Source organism: Struthio camelus, chromosome 9, assembly GCF_040807025.1.
Source record: "Struthio camelus isolate bStrCam1 chromosome 9, bStrCam1.hap1, whole genome shotgun sequence".
Classification (NCBI taxonomy): domain Eukaryota; kingdom Metazoa; phylum Chordata; class Aves; order Struthioniformes; family Struthionidae; genus Struthio; species Struthio camelus.
Genome location: NC_090950.1, coordinates 10,886,605 through 10,909,510, shown reverse-complemented (window position 1 = coordinate 10,909,510; position 22,906 = coordinate 10,886,605). Strand labels below are relative to the sequence as shown.

The 22,906-nt window shown below is 38.4% G+C and overlaps 1 long non-coding RNA gene across 1 annotated transcript in view; it reads left to right on the top strand.

The window, feature by feature from the left end:
• The window catches only part of LOC138068132 (uncharacterized), a 31,324-nt gene extending 22,181 nt beyond the window's left edge, over positions 1 to 9,143 (top strand). The window contains exons 2-3 of the long non-coding RNA XR_011142780.1: positions 8,290 to 8,426; positions 9,095 to 9,143. This is a non-coding gene — a long non-coding RNA (uncharacterized lncRNA). The remainder of the gene's footprint in view (positions 1 to 8,289; positions 8,427 to 9,094) is intronic.
• The last annotated feature ends 13,763 nt before the right edge of the window (positions 9,144 to 22,906 follow it).

Genomic DNA, 22,906 nt, shown 5'->3' with positions numbered 1-22,906 from the left:
AAAATAAATTTGTACGGATGGAAAACTCCTGAACTGAATGGGAGTTATATTTTTGGAATGACAGTGGATCATGCAGAGAGCATTTTTGCAGGGAAGATGTCGGATTGCTTCATTTGTGTCTACATTCTTTCATAAAATTTTCTCCTGTATAATGTTTTTGCTTAGCTTTAAAGTTGGGGCTTAGAATGAGGGTTCAGAAATGGCAGGCCAAAAACTGTAGCCTTTGTTGCATTCTGTCTCAGACTTTTGTCTAGGCTTTGTAAGCATTGCATCTGTAACTTACACTTAGCTTTACTACTGCTATTAGTGACTTTCCATTGTTATGGTTAGTTTCACAACATAGAGATAGGTGGCACAGGAATGTGGTTAGATCGTGCACTGCATTCTGTGCTGGATGAGTAGATGGTGTCACCATGGGTCCTACCTTACATTTAGATTTACTGCAGCTGTTGGCCCCCTTCAGTGTTTTATGTCTGGAGTTTGGATTTTGGGCTAGGTATTTTGTGAAAGTGGGCTTAAGAAATCTAATTCTACTGGATTATGCCCTCTCTTCAACTTAGGGATGGTGCCAGCAGGATCTAGGTCTACATCCAATTTAGTGGAGGTATTGATTGTATGACTAGTTGTTATGGATACCGTAGGGTTAGGGTTCGGGGGGAAAAAGAAGATACTCTCCTAGGTTGCAGGTTAATCTTATGTGTTCGTGTAGCCTAGAATAAGCCAGGGTATGAGCCCATGTGTTATGTCATAGTTTTACTGTAGCAATTGGTCACCTGGAAACATGTATTGCTAGGGTTTGGGTTGGGGTTTGGCTTTCAGAATTCAAGGAACAAGCAGCCTAGTTCTAGATGAGCTCAGAGGCCCAGTATGAGGGCTCGTGCCTGCACGGTTCCAGAGCTTGTGCTTAGCTTTGAAAGGGGTGACTATCTTTGTTTCAAACTAAGGTTGATTGAAAGTTAAAGACTTTTGCTATCTTGTCCTCAGTTCTATCTCATTGAGAGATTAGGAGTGACAGCTCGAGTCAGCCAGGTCCGTCTTTGTTTTCCTCTAATACTGGTCATATGGCTTTGCCAATGGCTAGTGTTAGGGTGGAGTAAGTATTAGGGACTTAAAGCAGAAGGGGCTGTAAGGACCAAGCTTTTGCTACATCTCATGTGATCGTTTCAGACTGGGATGGGAGTTGTGGTCTCCATTGGTTGATGGCTTAAGTGTAGGGTACTGGTTACCTGGATCGCAGCTATACGAAGTAAGGTCTGGAGTTTTGTTGTCAACAAGCTGAAGAGCCCAAGTTTTTGCTGTGTTTGCTGATGCCCAGAAACCCAGGATAAGAACTGTTACCTGGATGGGTCCTCAGCTTAGATCTAGTGAAATCACCAGATCACCTGGCTGCACTTCTGAGTATGTACATGAGAGGAAGAAATCTGTCTAGGTCCACTTGGCTGATTCAAAGATGTTAGTAGGTGAGCTATATGTGAGTATGGGAACTTCAAATTGCAGTAACCTCAGTTATAATGAGCAAGTTCCTCTGGCTATGTTGTGCTTGATGAGGGGTTCTGACTTCCTTTTGTGATTGTTAGATGTTGAGGATGAATGTTGTCTAATGTGATTCAGGGACTGTGAAGGGGAGATGTGATACAGGGTCACTTTGTCTCCTGGACTGATGCCAAATGTTATTACTAAAAGGAGCCTCTGTTACTTCAGAAGCTTTGGCTCTTGTAGCCACAGCACATTGGAGTCAGACCTGGAAGACAGTAACTAGGTACCTAAATGCATACTGAAGAACCTCTAAAAATTGGCCACTTTGTTTCTAGGCCCAGCTTCCAAGATGTGTGGGGAGCAAAAAGCAATAATACTTTGCAGCACATGAGCTGTATGCTCTCTGCACAGGATGGTTTTTACTTCCCTTCTTTTTCCCATTGCAGCTGACAAATGACAAGTACATCTTCTCAGAAAGGAGAAAAAACCAAACCCTTTAAGGGCTTCTGTTCCTCTTGCCTCCAGAGACTGACAGCTGATAGGCAGATAGCCAGAGTCAGCCTGTCTGGAATGCTCTTCCAGAAGACCTCCTCAAAGTCTTGTTCGTTAGGACAGAGTCAAGTGCCCATGGAGTTGAAGCAAAAGGCTCACTTGAGTATCTGGACTTAAAAAAAAACTTTAGGCATTTAAAAGATCCTTAAGCAGTATCAGTAACTAACTCCATATATGTAGGTACACCCTAAATATGACTTGTGTTGCTGAAACCAGTGTGTGTATAAGGACTGCATAAATGTACATTTCATGGGCTTTGAATAATAATTGTTAGGGAAGTGATTCTAAAACCACCAATTTCCCTATCTAAACAAAGATGGTCTATGTTTTAATGACCGATATGGGAAAAGTGTGTGTTAACAGTAATTAATATTGCAAATGAGATCTTTCAAATGTATCTTAGAAAGCACAGAATTTTTTGTATATAACCACTGATGTATGTCTGAGTCGCTGCTCATTTTGTTGTAGAATTGACTTACACAGTCAAGCTCACAGTATTTTACTGAGTGAAAATAAAGACAAAATGTAATAGTGCATGTTGGATATTGTTATCCATTGTGTTAGAGGGATTGTCCTGCATTCTGCAGTTTTTCGCCTGGGTTCTGAAGGAAACAAGACTGAGTTCCCATTATCTGTGAGTGCACCTGTCTGTATCTTTCAAATTGCCAATCTGTTTTTCTCCCTGTTGGCTAATTTCAGTCACATTTGTCAGATGGAACTGCCTAAAAAATATAGTCAAACAAGTTTCTTGAAAATAGATGTTGTTTCGGGGGCAGAATCCCTATAAAGTGGTGCTACTGGGGGAATGCTATAGCTCGAGCTTGCACGTTACTAAGCATCAGAGAATCCATTGGGGAGCAAGATCTCAGCAAGAGCATTAGTTAGAGCTATCGGTCCACCATGAGAGATGAGCGTGTAGGAAAGAAAACTTCATTAGGTCTGCTGCTCACAAAGGAAACTCACCATCACTCTGAATTGTGGCTGGGTAACACTGTGTTTTAGCTATCTCTATAGGATACTCAGGTCCATGAGACCTATTTCTCAAGCAGCTACCCCACTGAGCTGAATGTTACAGTACTTAAATGTGTAGGTAAGATGATGCCATTGGCATGGTAACAACAAACACCTTTCACCAGGAGAAACTTTGTTCTCCAGGTTTGTAGTCTGTAATCGACACAGACTCAGATGACTTGATTCTTTAACCGTTTTTTTGAGCACTTAGTTAGAAATGATGTGTCTTGAGATTATCAAGGAGCTGCTTTGGTTTTTTTCTGAATTTCTGCCCATGTCTTCACTGCTTAGATTAGGGGAAAATATCCCTAAGTCTTCATCTGGTTTAACAGTGATTAATTTTAAGTAACAGCTGAAATGATACAGTGAGCACATCCTATGCAAAAACCTGCAAACAACTGACAAGAAGTACAGCTCCTTGCTTCAGTTCCCATAGTTGAGAATGAGAAAGCTTTCGCAAAATCAGGGAAACAAAATAGCTATGCTGTTCTGGAAATAGCAGCCCTGCATATGCTTTCAAATATCAAAGGAGAAAAGAGGAAACCTGATGTCTGTGAATGGCTGAATCTGTTGTGTATCAGTCTTGGACTGTAAAGTTAGCACTCTTGCACTTCTTTTCATAAGACTCACAGTTGAGCTCATATTCCATCAAAAACACTGTCTCACTGTCTGAAAGGCTTCTGTACAGTCATGATATTTCAGAAGCACACTTGATTTGCATATTTTCAGGCATTTGAGAGAAGGACATCCCAGAATCAGGCTTGCTATTAAGAAAATCACACTGTACAATAACAGTAGAACAGTGATCCTTAAAAAATGCATGATAGTTACAGTTTTTTGGTCTGCTTGAACATAAGAGTTAAAACTAAGTTTAACTCCAAGAACTTTACTGAGGCAAGTCCCTTTTCCACTCAGTGAGGGGAAAAAGAAATTTGCCCTGTGTTTTCCTCAACGGTAGCATATTATGGAGGGCTAAACAGCAGTTAAGATTTTCCACTGGGTTCATCAAAGCATTTGGGAAATTTTCAATCTACATTTTCTCCTGTTTCACGCAACAGAAAGGTACCTATGAATAGAGAGCCAGAGCACATGATGAGCATGCAAATAAAGTGATAAAAACGAATTCATCGTGACTATTGTCGTGAGAGGATTTGAATTTCTGTTTTTCTCCATGTAACTTGCACATAAGTTTTCATAACCTCACTGGATTTATACTAAAATGCAGGGGAGAATGGAGTCCCTCCATCTACACATCATAATCAATACATTTATGTATGTAACAGTCATACTAGCTGTGGGTTCAGTGCTCCACTTTCATATAAAGATAAAAGGGGAAAAAAGTAAACATTTAGCTTTCCCTGATGAGAGGCATTTCTAACAACATATTATAAAATAGAATTTAAGCCAGGGAGTAATCACTATTTTATCATTCTGCAATAGATATTATAATTTGTGGTAATGTTTTGAGGTCCCATTGAGTTGTTCACTGAAGAAATACACAGAAAGCCTGTCTCCTTGCCTGAAGAGCTCAGTCTGCCAGATCATGATTACAGCCTTTCCACATCCTCCTTAAATGATTTTTAAAATGTGTCAAATGATGAGAGATCCTGTCTCATAAATAAAATATGTTTTTAGTGGGGCAAACATTCATTTTGACTAATATTATTCCATCTTTTTGATGTAGGGAAATTTAAAATGATGAAATATTAAATATTTTTCAACTTTAACACTATTTTTTAACCTCTACAGCCCTGTAAAGTGTCCCTACTGCAATAGAGTACAATTTAAAGTGTGTACTGAGAAAGAAGTGCTTGCTCCTTTGAGGTTCTGTTAGTAACAGAATAAATTTGGAGATGAAGTCTGGGTTTGTATGTGTGCTAAAGCAGATATTGGAGAAAGACACTTGGTCACTCAATATAATATTCATTTTACTGTTTCATTTTCTGGAATTCTGCTTTGCTCAAATTCTGTTAGAGAATTTGTGCTGTCAAAAAATATTGTAGAGAAGCAGAACAAAAATAGAAAACGCATTGTTACGTGATGTCCTTTCTTCATTGTCTTGGAAGAGACTTTGCCTCTGCATTAGATTGAAGTGTTCACATCTCCTGTCCCCCCCGCTCCCCCCTTAAGAAATAAATAGGTCAATTGCTTGTATCAGAAACAACTAGGCTCATGGTATTGCCACGAGCGTGTGGTTACTTTGAAAATGTGGTTATTTTCCAAGTAATTGTGTGTTCCTCTACCATAATTTTCTTACCACTCTGTGGTCCTCTCACTCAATAGTCTGTTGACAATGTCCCTGGTACAGCATAAGGAAATAGAATGATAACAAGGTTCCCTGCATAGCAGTTCAGTCCTTTCCAGCTTTTCCTAAAGTCACCTTCAGCATCCTCCCTGTTCATGCTTCAGTTCTTCCCTGCTCCATTTCAATGCCTTGTGCAGTAACAGGTTGCAGAATTCAGTTTCTTAAATTGCCTTCTTTAAAAAGCCTGACTTTGAAAGAACTAAACATTTTAATGTCAGTCTACAGACTTTTTTATAAAACTTGGGTTTCCTCTTGTTGCATTCGAGAACTAAAACAGCTTGCTGCGCTCTTAAGAATCCAAAAAAAACAGAAGCAGCAGCTTTTTTCTTCAGATAAACATGTTTCTGTCCCTTCTCTGCGGAATTTTGTTTCATGACGTAGCAAAATTGTAACAACTACAGCAACAACAGTTAAACTTCTTTACAGTAGTTAAAGACATTACAACTCTTAATATTCACTGAAGGAATCACTGAGTATGACATTTTCAAAATATTTAGTCAATCTGCAGCCTCATATACCTTTGTATACTTTGTATGTAGAAAGCATATTTAGCGATCCAGGTACTGAATGTGGCATCCTTTATTAAAGCATAAATGCCTTAAGTCAGTGGTGTTATAAGCTTTGTGATTTATTTCATTTTGTTTGCAAATATGACACTCAAGTTTCCTTAATAGTAATAATAGTTACAGATATTTACAGTAAGCCTACCTAAATGGTTTTCTGCTTACTTATACAGCTATTATGTGTCTGAAACTTTTGCAGTCTTGGGACTAATTATTTATCCCCTCTGCAGATGGCTTTGGTATCTTACTATACATCAGGGTTTTTTCTTTAAAGAGCCACAATATTTCAGGTGGCTTACACCAGGTTAAAGAAACTTTAGGGGAAAAAAAGTACTGGTTTTGGGTAACCACACTGTTATTTGTTTAACCTTTCTTTGCCAGCATGAGATGGGCAACCAATAAGATTACAGGTGCAGACTCATGGCAATAGTCATACCAGAGATACCAAAATAAGACAGGGACAGAGTTATAGGAGCAGGCACCTAGGCAGCATCCATATAGGAAGCATAACTTGAGTAGCAAGTGTTACCTGTTCCAGAAAAGAGAAGCACCAGCATCTTCTGAGTCACAAGTTACATCATAAAAAATATTTCCTTGAAGTGGAAATTAAGTCCAGGTGCTGGCGTGGCACTATATGACTGTTTCATATGGTCACAGCATGTAGAAATGGTCTGAGCCAATGGTAGACACTGAATGGCAAGCTTGTAAGTGTCCCAAGACTCATAGAAGTGACAACAATCAGCCTGTCTTACTCCACTAGTGCCTCAGGCCTGATGACCTATATTACCTCCAACAAGAATTGTTATTATTGGAGAGACAGTAAGACTGTAGAATGCTTTCTCTCTCCGCCATCCCCTTTTTAACAGTCACAGAGGGATTTCTTATCTGGCTCAGGTACTGGCTCCAACTCTGCTAATTAGAGGTTTCTAGAGAAGCTGTAAAGAGGAGTGCTCTGGTTGACTGTGGCATCCTTTGGATTCACTTCAGGACTCGATGTTTTGGGGAAACAGCACATCAGGCCTATTGGAGATCAGGATTATGCAGGCTGTCTCAGCTGAAAGTTGAGAATCAGTGTCATAGAGTTTGTCCATGCTGACTCTCGAACTATCTTTTGTAATTGATTGAGCTCTCTTTCCTCTATTCTAGTGTGTATTAATATTTTTCTTTACTTGATAAAACCAGAAACAACAATTGGGAGAACTTGCCATAGAAGATTACAGCTTTAATTTCAAGTCATCCTCTGTACTTGAAGTGCTTAAAGGGACCCAGAGCTGCATATATAGCTTGTTTAAAGTTAGCCCAGATTTCTCTGCACTACACTGTTACCTGCAGTGTAAATATAACCAGAGTTGCATTCTCCTCTAGCTTTGCCATGCTTAGCAACCTCTAAGAATTTGCAGTATGATTCCTTGCCTAAATCATAAGACTTTTTCTCTTTGTGTAATAAATATGTTCTGACTCCGGATGGACACTCTAGCAAGATGCAGATGAGGTATGAAATGAGAAACGCCTGCCAGGAGCATCTAAAGAACGGTGCACAGCAGTGGCTGGGCTGGGCTGCATGCTGGCACTGTGTATTCACAGGCTGTGGGAAAAGCTCTAGCGGCTCAGAAATCTCTCAAGACAAACACCTCAGCTGAGTTACATTTAAGCTGTTCCTAAAAAGGCCTAACAAAGGCATGCTGTGTTTAAGCTGAATGTGTGTTTAAGTGTCTCATTAAACATGAATGATAATACTGACAAATATTTGCAAGATAGTAAATGTTAGGCAATTCTCTGGTAAATTGCCTTTTAATGTATGAATGTTTGTATCCTAAAGTTGTTTAGCTGTTTACAGAGGAAGGGTGTTGAGAAGGGTGCTGCTGAAGCACAGCTTCAGTGTAGAAAATTCAGTGAATTGCTCATTGAAGATTTGTAGACCCTGAAGCTCCAGATTCCTCCTGTACTGCAAAACCAGAGCATTTCTCCCACAAAGGGCAGGAGTGAGTCAGGGAAAGTGAACAGGCCACAGATGGTAATTACACAGGCAATCTGCCCGGTGCAGAACATGGTATAGTAGCTCTAGAAGAGAAAGAGAGTGAGAACACACACACACAAGAAAAATGACAAAAATTATCCAAAAATAATTTGCCACCAGGTATTTGCTTAGCTCTTAAAGCAAGTACATACTGGGATGAAATTTTGACCCTATCAAAGTTAGTTTTCCACTGGCATCATTTGTGGTTTTTCCTGATATGATGAGGATGAGTGTGTGTGTGTGTGTGTGTGTGTGTGTGTGTGTGTGTGTGTGTGTGTGTGTGTGTGTGTGTGTGTGTGTGTGTGTGTGTGGAGGGGGAAAGGGTGTCAAATTCAATTGAGTTTTTTTTTTCTTTTATTTCTCAGGTTTTGTTAAGGCCAGGGAGGCTTCAGTGGAAGAACTGAGGAAGGATCAGTGATGTTCTCACTCTGACGTGTGCGAATTCCTGAATTGCATCACTCAGCCAAGGGGCTGTAGCTCAAACTGTTTGTATTACTGTTGTGCAAGTATCTCTTTATTTATAATCAGACTTTTTATTTAAGGAATTTCCTATTCAAGAAACACTGAAATCCTCAATTACTAACTCTGTTTCAAGCTGATTCTTCATAATGTCCTTTTAGACCTTTCCTTGCCATTTCTGCCTCACTTATGGGCATTACATTATCTTAATTCCCAGAGGATTATTGTTGTAAATACATTTTTAAAGTTCAAAATAGCATATTGCTAAAGATGGTGCTGCTGCGCCAAAAATGGCATTGATGATCCAGTTTCTTCAAACCCAACTTCAATGAAGTAGTTTCAAAGTGGAAAACTATCTTTCTTTCTCCCTCAGGGAGAACTAGTTTCTTTAGGTTTTTCAGCAGCTCTGAACCTTGCCTGGTCCTTCATTTAGCCCTGCTGGCCAGTGGCTTTCTGCCCGCTGTGAAGCCCAGCGAGTGTCTGTGGTTCCTGAAGAGTGCCAGGGCATATGTCAGTGAAACTCTGTAACGGGACTGGAAACCTGACTTTAATTAAATCATTAAGAGTTCTTTGTGTATTGAAAATTTATAAGTAATGTCATAGCATAACTTTAAATCTAATTCTTGTAGTAATTTTCACAGATCTAGAACCATATTTACATGATTTTTAATTATTGATTTAATAAATATTGCTTTATATATTTTATTACAGTAATAAGAGTCCTTCAGTGACTGAATTAATACTTCTGAAGTAAAATCTGGTGAGTCCTAAATAAAAAGTGAATTGCTGTCTGCAGAAAATGGTCTAGTTCATAGTTTAATAATGGAAACGTTGTTTAAATTTATGTCTATTCAAATTTATGTTTGGTTTCCTCAATTAGCATTTAAATACTACAAATCTTATATTTACATGGAAAAAAAATTATCCTGGACTGTTTCTAATGATTATAGATATGTGAGTAAAGCAAAATCTCAGTTAACATAAAGCAATGAACTTGAGTCGGGCAAAACAGTTTTGGTACAATGAAAATTTGTCTTTCTCCAGTTTAGTAATTCTGTACAAGGACTCATGGACTCTTGTGTAGGGACCAGAATATTTTCTTCTTTAATACATGCTCAGGTAAATGGCTAACCGTTTTCTTTTATGCGTGTGTATTTCTGGGGGAACTGATTTGTCCGTCCGTTTTCCAACATAAGCCTTCCTAAGGATCAGTTTAAGCTCCTCTTTGGCATCTTTTAATAATTGCTGCTAAAAATAGGCTATACCTGTAGCCACCTCTTGGCCAGCATACGTATAAATTAGTAATTTAGCCAAAGAAAATATGCTAAACCATTCTCTTCTCTTACTAGAGGGTCAGAGTAAGGCTATAGATTCAGCAGCATGGAGGTTAATAAATGAGTACCATTTTAGATCAGTGGAAGAGGAAGTTTCAAAGCCAACAAGAGCTGATTAAGAAAAATGTGTTTTCGGTCTCATTTTATATGTGTGGACCTGAGTCAGACATTCTCAATTATAATAGTAGAAGTAGGTAGCTCTCAGGCCATTTAATGTTTTGAGGTTAAAATTAACACCTTAACTTTTTTTTTCATTCATAAGTTAGCCAAAGTAGACAAAGAGATATCAATTTAATTTCCTCTCAGCGACATACTCAACCTAAGAAATGACCTACTGGCACAATGTGCAACTTCTGACAAGACAGTATCACCACTTTGTGTACAGCACACTGCAGTAATCCAATCTGAAGGTAAATTCTACCCAGAGCAGTTCAAGTGTCTCAGTTCAGAGACGTGAATTTAAGCCACAGTGTAGACTTGAAAGCCAGCCCCAAGCCCCTGCTGGAAAGTATGTGGCCATTTTGACTGCCAGAGGTGACACAAGGCACCCTATTCCTTAGCACATTTTTTGTCTCCACGTACCCCTGTAGCAGAGGGTCGTTGTCCCTGGACCAGGGCTCTCCCTCTCTAGGCTTAGGTGGACTCTTGCCCTTTGCATCTGGAGGTGGCATGCACACATGCATCACACACTTTGCATCCAAAAGGACAAACTGAAACTTCTAGGTGTTCCATAGAAGGGGGAAAAGTGCAGGATTCTGTTTGCATTAGCTAGTGCTTTCCTAACAGTTGCTAGGAACCGATCCATTTCTGGAAGGTGCCTCAGTCCCACAGACAGCAGACAAGCTCTCCTGGGTAACAAAACAAATACTCTTTCTGCCATCTGTTCTGGCTGTTTCATCAGGTACTAGCACTGCTTCTGTATTTTCTAAACTGATTCTTAGCCAGTTAGCATGAGAATCCAAGGCCTTGCAGTACTCTAAACACAGTTAATTGTCTTGTTCCAGCATTCTCTCCTATTTTTAGAACTGAGGGGATATTACTGTTGATTTTACTGGGGTAACATGAAAGTTTGTGAGTCATTTTTCAAGTACTAACACAGCGGTTGTCATTTGAGCAGCTCTGAATTTGACAGTATCTGCTTCACAACTGCTATTGTTATATCTTGATTTAAAGGAAGAAATAAATATTTCATGGACATCTAAGAATTAGATGATGATAGTTCAAACACATATAAAAAATTTACTGGTTAGCCATCCAGTGCATAGTGTTATTACTGGGTTCCTGCCAGGCAATAGTTTAAAGGTATTCTGATTATTTTGAACTGACGTTTATTCTTAGGATGCATTCTTAATCATCCTAATGAGTATGAAAGTCCACTGTACCCCTTTAACCTATTTCAGCATCAATAGTTTCATTTCTTTGAATCTAATTATATCAGGATTTATAATTAGTTACTTACATTTCTGCATAAATTTTTAATATGAGACTGTACAAGGACAATTACCTAAGCAACCTACTAAAGAGAATAAATCTTTTTAACTTCTCTCAAAGAAAAACAAAAGGAAACATCATTGTGATTCCAGTTTTCCAGCCCAGCACAATCATGTTTTGTCCCTATCTAAAAACTGAACTTGCAGCATTATAGGACTGTAGCCCAGAAACTTTTGCCAACAGTTGTAGTTTGACCTGCTTTAAGTTAATTTATCTCTTTGGTTTGTTGGGAGTTTAAACATATCGCATAGTCACGTTAATGTAAGAAGTTAATAGGCTTATGTCACTTCCCCGGTTGATATATTTCTGGCATGCACCATAAATTTAGCAGTGAGTGTTTGTATTGGAAAAGAGTAAAACAAATGTGTTTGATCTGGCTGCCTTGCAGAGTATCAATGGGAATCACTATAGATGTTTGAAGCACTAAGCTCAGCTGAGCTGCCACGCTCACAGGCTGAAACTGCCATCAATCAAGAAGCACCAACACCTCTGTTCCGCCACACTCAGATCGGGACAGGTTCAGATTTTCTTCATGCTTCCTTTTAACCAACTGAATTTAGAAGAGCTGATTAAAGATGTACAAAGCTTCATGTCTATCTTTATTATAAATACAGCCATGACCCAATTTTTCAGGTGAAACCAAAAAAGGAAAGACAGGAAGCATGCATTTCAAATTAAGTAGTTATGCACTCAAGATGAAAAAGCCCCAAGAAAGTAGGCGAAAGCTTGAATAGGCAAATTAACCTACCTTCATCTATTGTATGCTGATAAATTATTTTTAGCATGCCTGTGACACTTTTGATAATTACTTCTCTATTTAACCAAAGACTGTATTTAACAAAATAGATATGAAACAGGGAGTTCAGGATGAAAGGGGAGAAGCCTAGGTAAGCATCTTTATCTTGCTCATATTAATAACTTGGAAAAGCAGTTCTACAGTACCTATAGTTACTGTTTGAAAGCAGAGTAGGAAAAATTAGCCATATTGAGTGCTTGATAATGTCCAATGTACTATGTTTTAAAAATCTTTGTGAAGGAAGAGGTGCTTAGCATGTTGCAGAACCACAAAAATGCTATGTAAACTAGAGCTACCTGCTCTCACATTAAGCTTCTCATTCTTTTCTAGACAATCATCTAATATCACAGAATTTTATCACCTTAGTTGCTTTGTGGTCTGTGCCTGTTATACAGTTCATTCTGGATTGCCCCAGAACCCAAAGGAGAGGATTTCTAGGAGGAGACTTGTTAGAATATTTAGCAATGTGGAAACTAATTTTGACATTAACCTGGCAATCTGGCTAAAAGCTTTTGTAGCAACCAGGTGACATTCAGGGCATCTTCCCACATTAGGTTGTTTGCAGGAGAAAAGATAACTCTGGGGGGAGGGGGAATGGAGAAAAAAGAACAAAACAGGAAATAATTCATAGACAACTGTCAAATTAAGGGAAACTTATTTAAAAATTGGCATGAATTTTGTGCTATTCTGTATGCCCTGTTCATTTTACTTTTTTAATTAACAGCTTTCAAATAAAGCACTGAAAAATACTTTGACTGGAGGTTTGTGGAAGGAAATGGCAAACTCAACGTGTAGTTTGTCAGCAGTGTGAATAGGATTTCCCCAGTTCCATTTTGTTAAGGGCCTTTTCTCTATTGTTAGTCTCTTTCTGGTTGCCTGTACACCCTGAGAAAGGAAAAATCTCTCTAGTTTATTAGCTGCACTGAAGAAATTGAATAACAGCTTTTTTTCAATGACTGACTGCTGAGTGAAAAAGGAATTACAGTTAGGTCATGATTATTTTTTTTCCTGCTGTGAAGAGATTAGAAAAGTTGAAGTCAGCACTTGGTTGTGAACAGCCATCAATAAGGAAGATATAAAATAAAAATGAAATATAGTATTTCATTCACCATTCAAGCAGCATCTCAGTTTCTGTGCTCTCTTCCTCATTAAGAAACTTCTTTCCAAAGACCCATCATTAAATTATGTTTCTCTGCTTCTCAGCATGATGTGTACTTTCTAACTTAGCACTTATGCAGTACGAAAGAAATGATTAACTTTGAACTTTGCAGTTTTCACCATTCTTTATAGATCCAAAACCAGGGTGAGCTGTATATGGATGTACTTACTCATATTAATACACTTGGGCTGCTTTCTGTCATTCCAGTATGAACATCTATTGTATTTTTCAAAAGTGTGTCACAAACTGAGAAAGTTTTAATACAAGGCTAGTTAAGAGTTTCCTACAATATTTCTTATGCTATGGTCTTTCCTGTGGACTTGGACGGCTATTTTGGGAATGATCCCAGAACAGATTTCATTTTAAAAGTGAACCAAAGTATTAAAATTGAAGTTGAAATAGTTGACTGACAGATTTTTGAAAGCATTAGAGTCCACAGAATTCTCTCCATTCTGTTAAAAATTTGACAGTTTTTACAGGAGGTTTTTGTAGATCCGTTAAAAAGTTGCACCTACATTATAAGCTTTTACAAACCAAGCTTTAGCTTCAAATGAAGTTTTATAATTAAAATATGATTTTCTAAGAATATATGTTTGTGAAGGAAAGTGAATGTAATTTGGGCCTGACACTTCACTGTGAAGCATGGAACAGGGATGCCCTAAATTGCACCTTCTTACCTGTACTGGTCCAAGGTGTTACAACCATACAGCTAAAATGTTGTAGGATGGGAGAGCAAGTATAGCTAATAGTTAAGCTTTCTAATTTCAGTGTTAATATTAAAGACGACTGAGTCATTCACAAGCTATTAAAAACATGTATTGCTTATTATCTTACTAATTTTATCTTAACAATACATTAAAATTTATTATCTTAATGATTCCCCTTATCAGAGAAAAATGGAAGTTACCTGGTTCTGTTACTCTGTGAAGAATTTACCAGGAAGATTTTGCTAGAGGTATCAGGTATTATATTAACTGTACAGCTGAGTAAATTAATTATTCTAATTTCTTGTGACTAGGCAGTTCTGCTGTAGAGAGCTTATTGGCATTATTACTCCATAATCCAAATGCTTCTCTGGCGTGTACTTTGTAGACAGGGGATTTGCCTGTAGAATATTCTCTTCTGCTGTGTTATTTTTTCCAAACCACATCATCTTCAGAATACTTTGCTTTCTCCCATTCAAATAATGTTGTTTTGTCTATCATATGAAGGATTGTTATTTCAATAGTTTATTCATAAATTCTGGTTGCCAGTATTATTTCAGGGTAAAAAGTTCAAAGTAGCATGTTTAAATTTTGAATACTAGTTCTCCTTTTCTTAGCTGTAGAACAGAAAGCTAATGTATTTCAGCTGGGCTCACTTTTACTTCTTAAATTAGGCTTACTACTATGGTGAACAGAAATAAGAGTATAACAAATGAGTGTGGCAGGTTAAATTTCTGCTTATTATGTTAATACTGGGATGCTGCATTTGAGTTTAGCTGCTTTTTATTCATGGCAGTAATCCATCTTTTGCTTACCAGTTGAAGCATTTAATGCCAATTACAGCTATTACCCTGATTCAGACTGTTCTAAAATTCATGTCATCATATTTAGTCCTGTTTGCTTATTTGAAAAGCACTGAGATTTAAAAAAAAAAAAAAAAAAAGTACAGCTCAAGAACAGAAGAAAGAAGAAAATATACCTGCTGATGTAGAGGTCTCAGTTGTTTCTTGTGCCAAGTGAAAAATAGCACAGCATGACACGTTACCAATTACTATCCATCAATTATTAATGTGCAGTTTATACCATCTACCATGAACCACCTTGTGGGAAAAGCAATTAAAAAGTAAAATCATATACCCCAAATTTTCTGGGTTTTAGGCTGTTTTGTTACAATTCAGTAATGATCACCACACAGACCTTACCTCCCATTCAAATAATCTGACTCACAAACTGTTCAGAAACTCATCTTCAATTTATACATGATTGCTCTGTATCAGAACACTCTTACTTTGCTATTTTCCTTAATTTATGATTCAGTGTTATATAATGGCATTAAGGTAATTAAATCACTCTCCATGACAGGGTTTGTTTCAAATTTCCTGGTGAAACATCTCAACAGGAAGCCCTCTGGCTGTTCTGTTACTCTTACATTCTGTAATAGAGCCTAACTCTGCCTTCAGATATGAAGAACTAGTGTTTCTGCTCAAAAAATGGAAATGTCAGCTGCTAAGCCACTTTATTTTATTATATTCTTAATCTGGAAACTAATTACTATCATCATGTAATATCCGAAGGGGTAAAATATGTATCTTGCATTCCCTTAGTTTGTCAGAGTTGGACTGGACGAAATTATCAGTCCTTCCCTTTGATTCTGCTGTTGCTGGGATTGCAGCACTGTGCAGGTGGGATGAGTGTGAACGGTGGTGAGGTCCTTGCTCAGATCCTTGTGTCTTTACTGAGTTTGAATTCTCACTGAACTCCATAGGAGAACTGACTGTAAGGAGATGCAGTAAAAATGACATCCAATTTCTATTCCTGTAGAAAAAATCCACAGTAAGATAGAAAGAGGGAGACATTTCTGAGCAGTTTTTCCCCAGGGAAGCCTGTCTCTGTCTCTTGACTAGGGAGAGCAGGATTTGCTCCATTGCAAAACTTGTCATGGGGAATGCTCTGCGATGCTGTAAGCCCAGAGGGATTCAGCATGCCTTCCTACCTCTGTAACCTCACCTCCCCCAGCCCACTGCATCTCCAGCAACAGTCCCAAAGTAGTCTTGAGCCTCATATGGATAAAGGGATCATCCATACAGCAAAAAAAGCTATTAAAAGTTTACTTTTAGCTAAGATAACAATAGCTGTGACAAAGTAGCAGCACAGGCTTCAGTACGGATGGCATTCCTAGGTGTGCATAGGTTTGTAGTTTGTTAGACTTGTGTGATGAAACGTAGTATGTTTTGACTGGTATTCACTGCTAGGAACCCATGGTGAGGCTGAAGGACATTCAAACTCTCCTCAGAAAACAGTCCTCATAGGACTGTTTGGAGTTTGGCCACGTTTCTAGTAGGTCAGTGCATTTGCAAGGCAGGTCCTTGGTCTCCCACTCCCTGGCTGCATGCCTTGCAGTTTCCGCCCCAGTGGGACTCCCTCATCGAAACACGCTCTCTGTGGGAGCTGAACACGGAAAGAACTGAACCATCTTTCCATATAAGGCCAGGACACACACACACACAGATTTTCTTATCTCATAGATAAAGGAATAGGTTTGGCCGTAGGTATGGTGTCTTTGGCAGTATGTTGTGTTATGAGGTAGTGAATAGTACATTTTCATCTGTTATACCCCCTGTTCTAAGTGAATTTACAGGTGGCTGACTCCTGCCTCTATTTTCAATGATTTATTCTTTTACTTAAACCAGGAAGGAAAACAGGACTTATCTTCCTGACTAACATTTGCATATTCATTAAACATTTTGTTAAATTACTTCACAACATTTTTAAATGATCACTCACTGGCGGCTCAGGATGTACCTATCACATGGCAATCTAAATTGGCAGAGCAGTGCAGGAACTGACTTCAAAGGGAGTAATCATTCTTTCCCATTAGTAAAATGCAGTAGTGTCAGAGAGAGACTGAACTTTTAATATGCAGTTTACCATTGCAAGCTGTCTTCCCTTCATTTCTAAATTCCTTTAAAATATTTGCAAGTTCAGCAGCACCGAAAGCATCTCCACTGACATACAGGCATAATAGGAATGTGTATAGGTCCTGACACTTCATATTCTGATTTGTATTCATGGTTCTGACGTTAAGATTTATTTTGTATTTGTATTCAAAGACAGCATGAATAGGAAATTAGCACAAAATAAAGTAATAAGAACAATATATAAACTCTTCTCTTTTGGAAATTTGACTTGAACCCCTCTGCTAAAGTCTACATTTTTGGGAAAATATTCCTATTGAATACACTGTATTATATTATACAATCCTGGATTTTTTAAGGACAGCTATGATTGCTGAAAGACTAATCCATTCAAATTACAAAGTAGAAATTCTCCCTAATACAGAACAAACACTCCTAATTTGTTGATTTTGGCAGACTAAGCAAAAGACTGCCTTTTCGTAGATGTTAAATAGCGATATGCATTGATGGTGCACAAGTCAAGAACTGCAAGGTGAGATTTGTACAAGGTAGTTGCTAATTTAAAAAAGATTCATAAATCAAAAACCATAGTGGTAAAACTTCATTAGGTAAAACTTCACTGACTAATACTTATTTTCTCAGATCAGCTAGATACACGTTTTGTTTTTAAAAAACAAAAAAAACAAAACTTAACCTCTCATGACAAAAGAGAGAAAAAAAAATTAGGTATTGGTACAAGAGGGCAGTTGTACAAGTTCTGTTGGTTTCTACTATTATGAGCCATGCAATAAATCAAGTTGGAGGAATGGTTATTTGATTTAGTGTTCATAACATTATGAAACTGTATAATTTTGAAAGGACACTTCTATACAGCTGCTAGTGAATGGAAACTGTAACAGCTATTAGCTCTGTATGAATTAGCTCAGTAAATGAATGTTTAGGCTAGACAGGACTCCACTAATAAAGTTGAGTTCTGTTTAAAATACATTATCAAGTAATGACTGGCAAGTAAACAAACAAATACATCTTAAAGAGTTGATCGACTTTAATACAGGACTGTAAACTTCTAAATTCTGCAGTCATAATTGTATATGTATTGCATAGTAACCTGAACTGGATATGCAGTGTCTGGTTTTTAAATATATTATAGCATTCTCCTGATATCGCTTGACATTAAATTATGAACAAATGTTCTCAGTCTTAACTCCCGCATGAAATGTCATGCTAAGGAATGTATCATGCTTTATAACTTGGATTATGCAAAATTCTTTAAGGTTTAAGATCTTCATGATTCTTTGAAATGCTTAGAAGATCCTTTTATAAGAAACTATATTATTTGCCTTTTTTGAATATTTTGCCACTTATTCTATTCACTGCTCACCAATCAATTTCCAGTAGAATATCATTAGCATTACAAACTAGTGAAGTTTCAAGCCATCATTAAATAATAATAAAAATAAATGAGCTTTCTTTTGCCTCCAAATATGGAGCTTATCCTTCAAATGGGTGAGGCTGAGGACAGGAAATATCTAGCCTTTGATCAATGAAGTTCTTAAGTTCTGGTATGTCATGATTCATCAGAATTAGAATCAGTTATTATCATCTGAAAGCCAGATATCCTCCCACTTTCCACACGTGAAATCCTTTTTGTCCTGCAGTCCTGGTATGAAGCATCACAGTATTTTCAAAGTTAGAAGTATTATTTATATATATAAAAGCTATTTGAAACTATTCTTATACTGTTCTAATAAAATGGACTGGATGTAACTCATCCCTACTTTCCAGGACAGTATGGTTGGATTTATAATTCCATATTGGCCAGGATTTATAGTGCTAGGATACACAAACACCAAAAATCTCAAAAACTGTGAATCAGCAAAAGTGGCTTATCTGTAAAATATATACCTTCCATCATAATATATAGTAGTTTTATTATCCCTTGTCTGGTATGCACACAATTCACTCACATCCTCACTTGCACAAATCCTGAAGAACCAAAATCAAAACGCAAACTTCAGGCATCAGATATCTCTACAGAGTGGAGGTGAAGTTATTTACATGTTTGAATTGTATGTTTTCATGCTTTAACATATATATTTTTTTTAAAAAAAAGATTAATTTCACCAAGCTTTAACTATCTAGTGTCTTACACTAGCTAGTGTAAGACAGTCTAGCTTTCCCAAGCAGGTGAAGCAGTTCTCTGCCCATGGCTGAACCAAAAGATGATATGAATTCCTCTCTGAAGGCCCTTCTTCCTTTCCATTTCCTTAGCAAAAAGGCTGGATGATAGCATAGCTTGTACATGCTGCTAAATACCAGGCAGCTCCCTCCCTCAGTGTCTGCAGGCATGCTTGCAGCGGTGCACATCAATATGCATGGACTTCTTGCGTTCTTAAAAAAAGAGTTTTTCTAACAGTTTGGAATGCAAACTCAGAGTGTTCATTCCTACTAGGAATAATCTATGCAGGTTCATAAAAGGAGCTTATAAGAAGTACGTAACCCACATCTACGTCATTTCAGCATGCATGGCATTTCCTCAGTGCTATTTGAGTGTCTTTTCTTTGACATGTGTGTTACGCTGATCTTGATTTTTCTCTCACACCAGAGAGGAGGATAACTTCTGATGGGTACAGTAGTTCATAAACTGAGCTCTACGAGCTGAACAATTCCCTGCGCTATGCTGAGCCCCCGCACGCCCCGAGGTGTATATTGCAGTACCTGTGCCCCTTCTCCTCGTTTGTCTGAGGAATGTCTTCCGATGCTCTGGGAGGCCTTCAACTCCCTTTCAGGAAGGGTGTTATTTAAAAAAACAAAAAAAAACCCAACAAACTAGCTGTCCGCGTGCAGCCGCGACAGCGTTAGGCAGGACCGCGCCGCCGTTTCACCGTCCGCGGTAGCTCCCCGGCAAGGGCACGCGGCGACCGTTGGGGCGGGGCCAACGGCCGCGACAGGTGTGCGCGGAGGGGGAGGGGCGCGGCCGCCGGCCGCTCCGCGTCTCCTCAGGGTGCCGCGTCCAGCCCGGAGCGGGCGGAGCGGCCGCCGCCCGGCGCAGGCCTCGGCCCCGAGGAGCGCCACAGCCAGCCCGACCCCCGGTAAAGCGCCCCAGGACGTGCTGCCGTCCCCCGTGGCGTGGCGTGGCGTGGCGTGGCGTTTTTTCCGGGCGCGACCGCTCTGGCGTGGGCGCCGGGCTGTGGGGTGGGCTTCGAGCGGGCGGGGGTAGCGGGGCGCTTCGTGGCAAAACGCCCTCGTGCCACGTCGTTGGTTCTGCCCGTTTGCCCCCAGGAGCGCTGTTTGTTGCTTCCCTGTTAGCATCAGAAGCGCCTGTGCTGGTTAAGATGCAGTTAACATTGCATTAATTGCATGGTAATAAATGGTAGGTATAGGTCATTAATAATAGCACAGTTAATTAATATGCAATTAACTTAGAGTTGACACCTACAGTTAATGTAACAGAGTTGCTAATTTCTCAGGCTGGAGTAGTTTTCTCCTTCTGTCACTAGGGAAAAACTGAGATTTTCTGTTCAGAAATCTGGACAGCTGTGCGCTAAGTGAGCTCAAAATCCAGGATGAAAACAGTTGGTATTGCCCATTTAACTAGCTTTTAATTGCGTTTCATTGACGTTATCCAATTTTTCCTGCTTTGCTTTTATAGCTGACATTTGTCATGTTCCACATATTATAGAACAGTGCCTAGGATATCCAGAGCAACCACAAGGGTCACTAATTTTTTGTCTTGATGCTAAGCAAAACTGAAAACGGTAAGAGCAGCAATTGAAGTGATATGTAAGCTTCTCTTCAGTATGCACAGAGTCACCTGACAAAGTAATGAGCGCCGAAGCGAGTTGTTTAAATAACGCTAATCAGGAAATTGTGTGGCATTGCTTCAGTATATCACAGGTGGTTTCTCTGCGAATGATCGTCAGAAATGCCTTCTCTCTAGGATTATGTTTTATTGCTCATTCCAGCATGTGGCAAAGAGATATCCTTACTTTCCCCCCCTTTTTTTCATATGGTATTGTGCGTACAGCTATTGTCAATAGCATAGTTCTGATGCTTCTTTTAGTGTACTAAAAAGTAAGTAGTTAAATTCATAATGTGCTTCAATCCGTCATCTCCTTAAGTGTTTGAGTGCTGGAATAAGGAAGCTAAAATATCTTAAACTTCTCTTTTTATGTAGTTTTTAAAGACACAGAACCTAAAAGGCATTAAAGAGAAAACACAGGATAAAAGCATACATCTGTCTTCTATGTGCTGCAGACAGATCATAATGACTAATCCTGATATTCATTTTTCTTTTATCACAAATATAATACCTATGAGATTTTGGAGGATCTGGAAGAAGGAGGGACCTCTGTATGGAGTTTCCCTAGCTAAGGTTAACTGCCTTATGTTCCAGATGACTCTAGAAACTTTGAAATTGCTCCCCTCTCCAGAAAGGATTCCATGGTGCAAAGAAGTAATCTTTTTGAATCCTTTGAATTTTTGCCTTTCTGCTTCTCTGTGGGTAAGAATCCATATGTCCACTGCAGTGAATGGGTTGATAGTAATGCCAGGTAAGTCAGAAGATGATTCCTTTGTAGGATGATATTTCAATGTTTATTTTAACATGACCATATTAAAACCTATATATAATTTATTACTCTGGAAGTAAATATTGAAATCATTCATCTTACTAAGCACACTTTTAAAAATTAAAATTAGAGAATTTTCTATAAATGAGACCTTATAAGAAGTTTAGATGGGTTTGCACCTCTAGGACAGAGAGGTTAGTTCTGTTAAAGATACCAGATTTTAGACTTGTGCCTACATTTGCATTTGACACTAATGGTGCTTAATCCTTATTTAATTCTGAAAGGATTTGGAAGTTAAATGCTGTCACAGAAGAATTTGCAGAGAAACTCAGTGTTTGGGTCGTCGTGTTTTGTTTCTGAGCTTTTCAAATCAAATGTGAATTTTGTCAATCTTTAGAGTGACTGTAGGTTCAAACGTGAAAGGGTGAGAGGGATGTTTAGGCTTATTAATGTGCATTTAGCAAGGATATTCTTAGTGATGCTGACCCATTTCCTTGGGGGGAAAAAAAAAATCTGTCAAGCAATAGAGAAACAGCCAGGAATCAGGGTTTATTGCAGGAGTTCTGTTATTTTAGTGTTTCCACTTGAGCAATTTTGTAGTTGTGCAATATATAATATAAATAAAATAACAGTACTCTCTTGCACGGCTAGTTTCTAGCTCTTTTTAGCAAGTGAGGCTGCAAATTCTACTTTCTTGCTGCAATTACTTTCATAAAGGCAAGCAGGAAATTTTCTAAACTAAAAATAATTTGTTTTTCAGATCAAGTCTGGGTCTGATGTCTTCTGACTGTTTACTGGTCTTATAAGAATTTGAACCAATCCATCAAAATATTTCTAACTTTAGCAGTGGCATCAGGCCTTCAAACTCCTTTGACTTGGATTACCATTGTGCTTTTCCTTGTATTTCTGTTCTCATCTTAGGTTTGTAAAGTTAGGTTTATTACATAGGCTTGGGTTTATTATATTATTTGCACTTGAAACCTGTATAAAGCAAAGATTTCCATTGGAATAAAGCATTTGCTTCTAATCACCAGTTATCAACTTTTGAAACGTCAGTGCTACATCCATTTGTCTTTGGAACTTTTTCAACATTAGAGACATATAGTTCTAGATTTTAGACCAATATGATTTATTAATTTGCACAGAAAAACTTTACATGACGTGCTGAATGCCTGCTTCAGATGCTGAAGTTGATGAGAGATATCTGATAAATAAATGTATCTGCAGTAGTTCAGAGCTTGCTTCCACAAGGTACTGAAAAATTAATTCTGAGTTAGATGTGTCCATCCAGAGGTTTAAGATGGTTTAATTGATTCACTTTAGATTTACTCTTAATTAGTCTGAGTTAAAGTGGTGTTGTCCCCTTGGTTTGCATTAATTTTAACATTGCGGACTACTCTAATTCCAAATTAGAGTATCCATATAGGGATTAAGTAAGCTCAGCGTTAAGTGTATTTACCTAATCAAGAAATATTTTGAGTTTTTCTATCTAAACAAATATGCAGATATTGATGGCGAAAAGGCTGGCCCCTGTTAAAACTGTTGATAAAGCT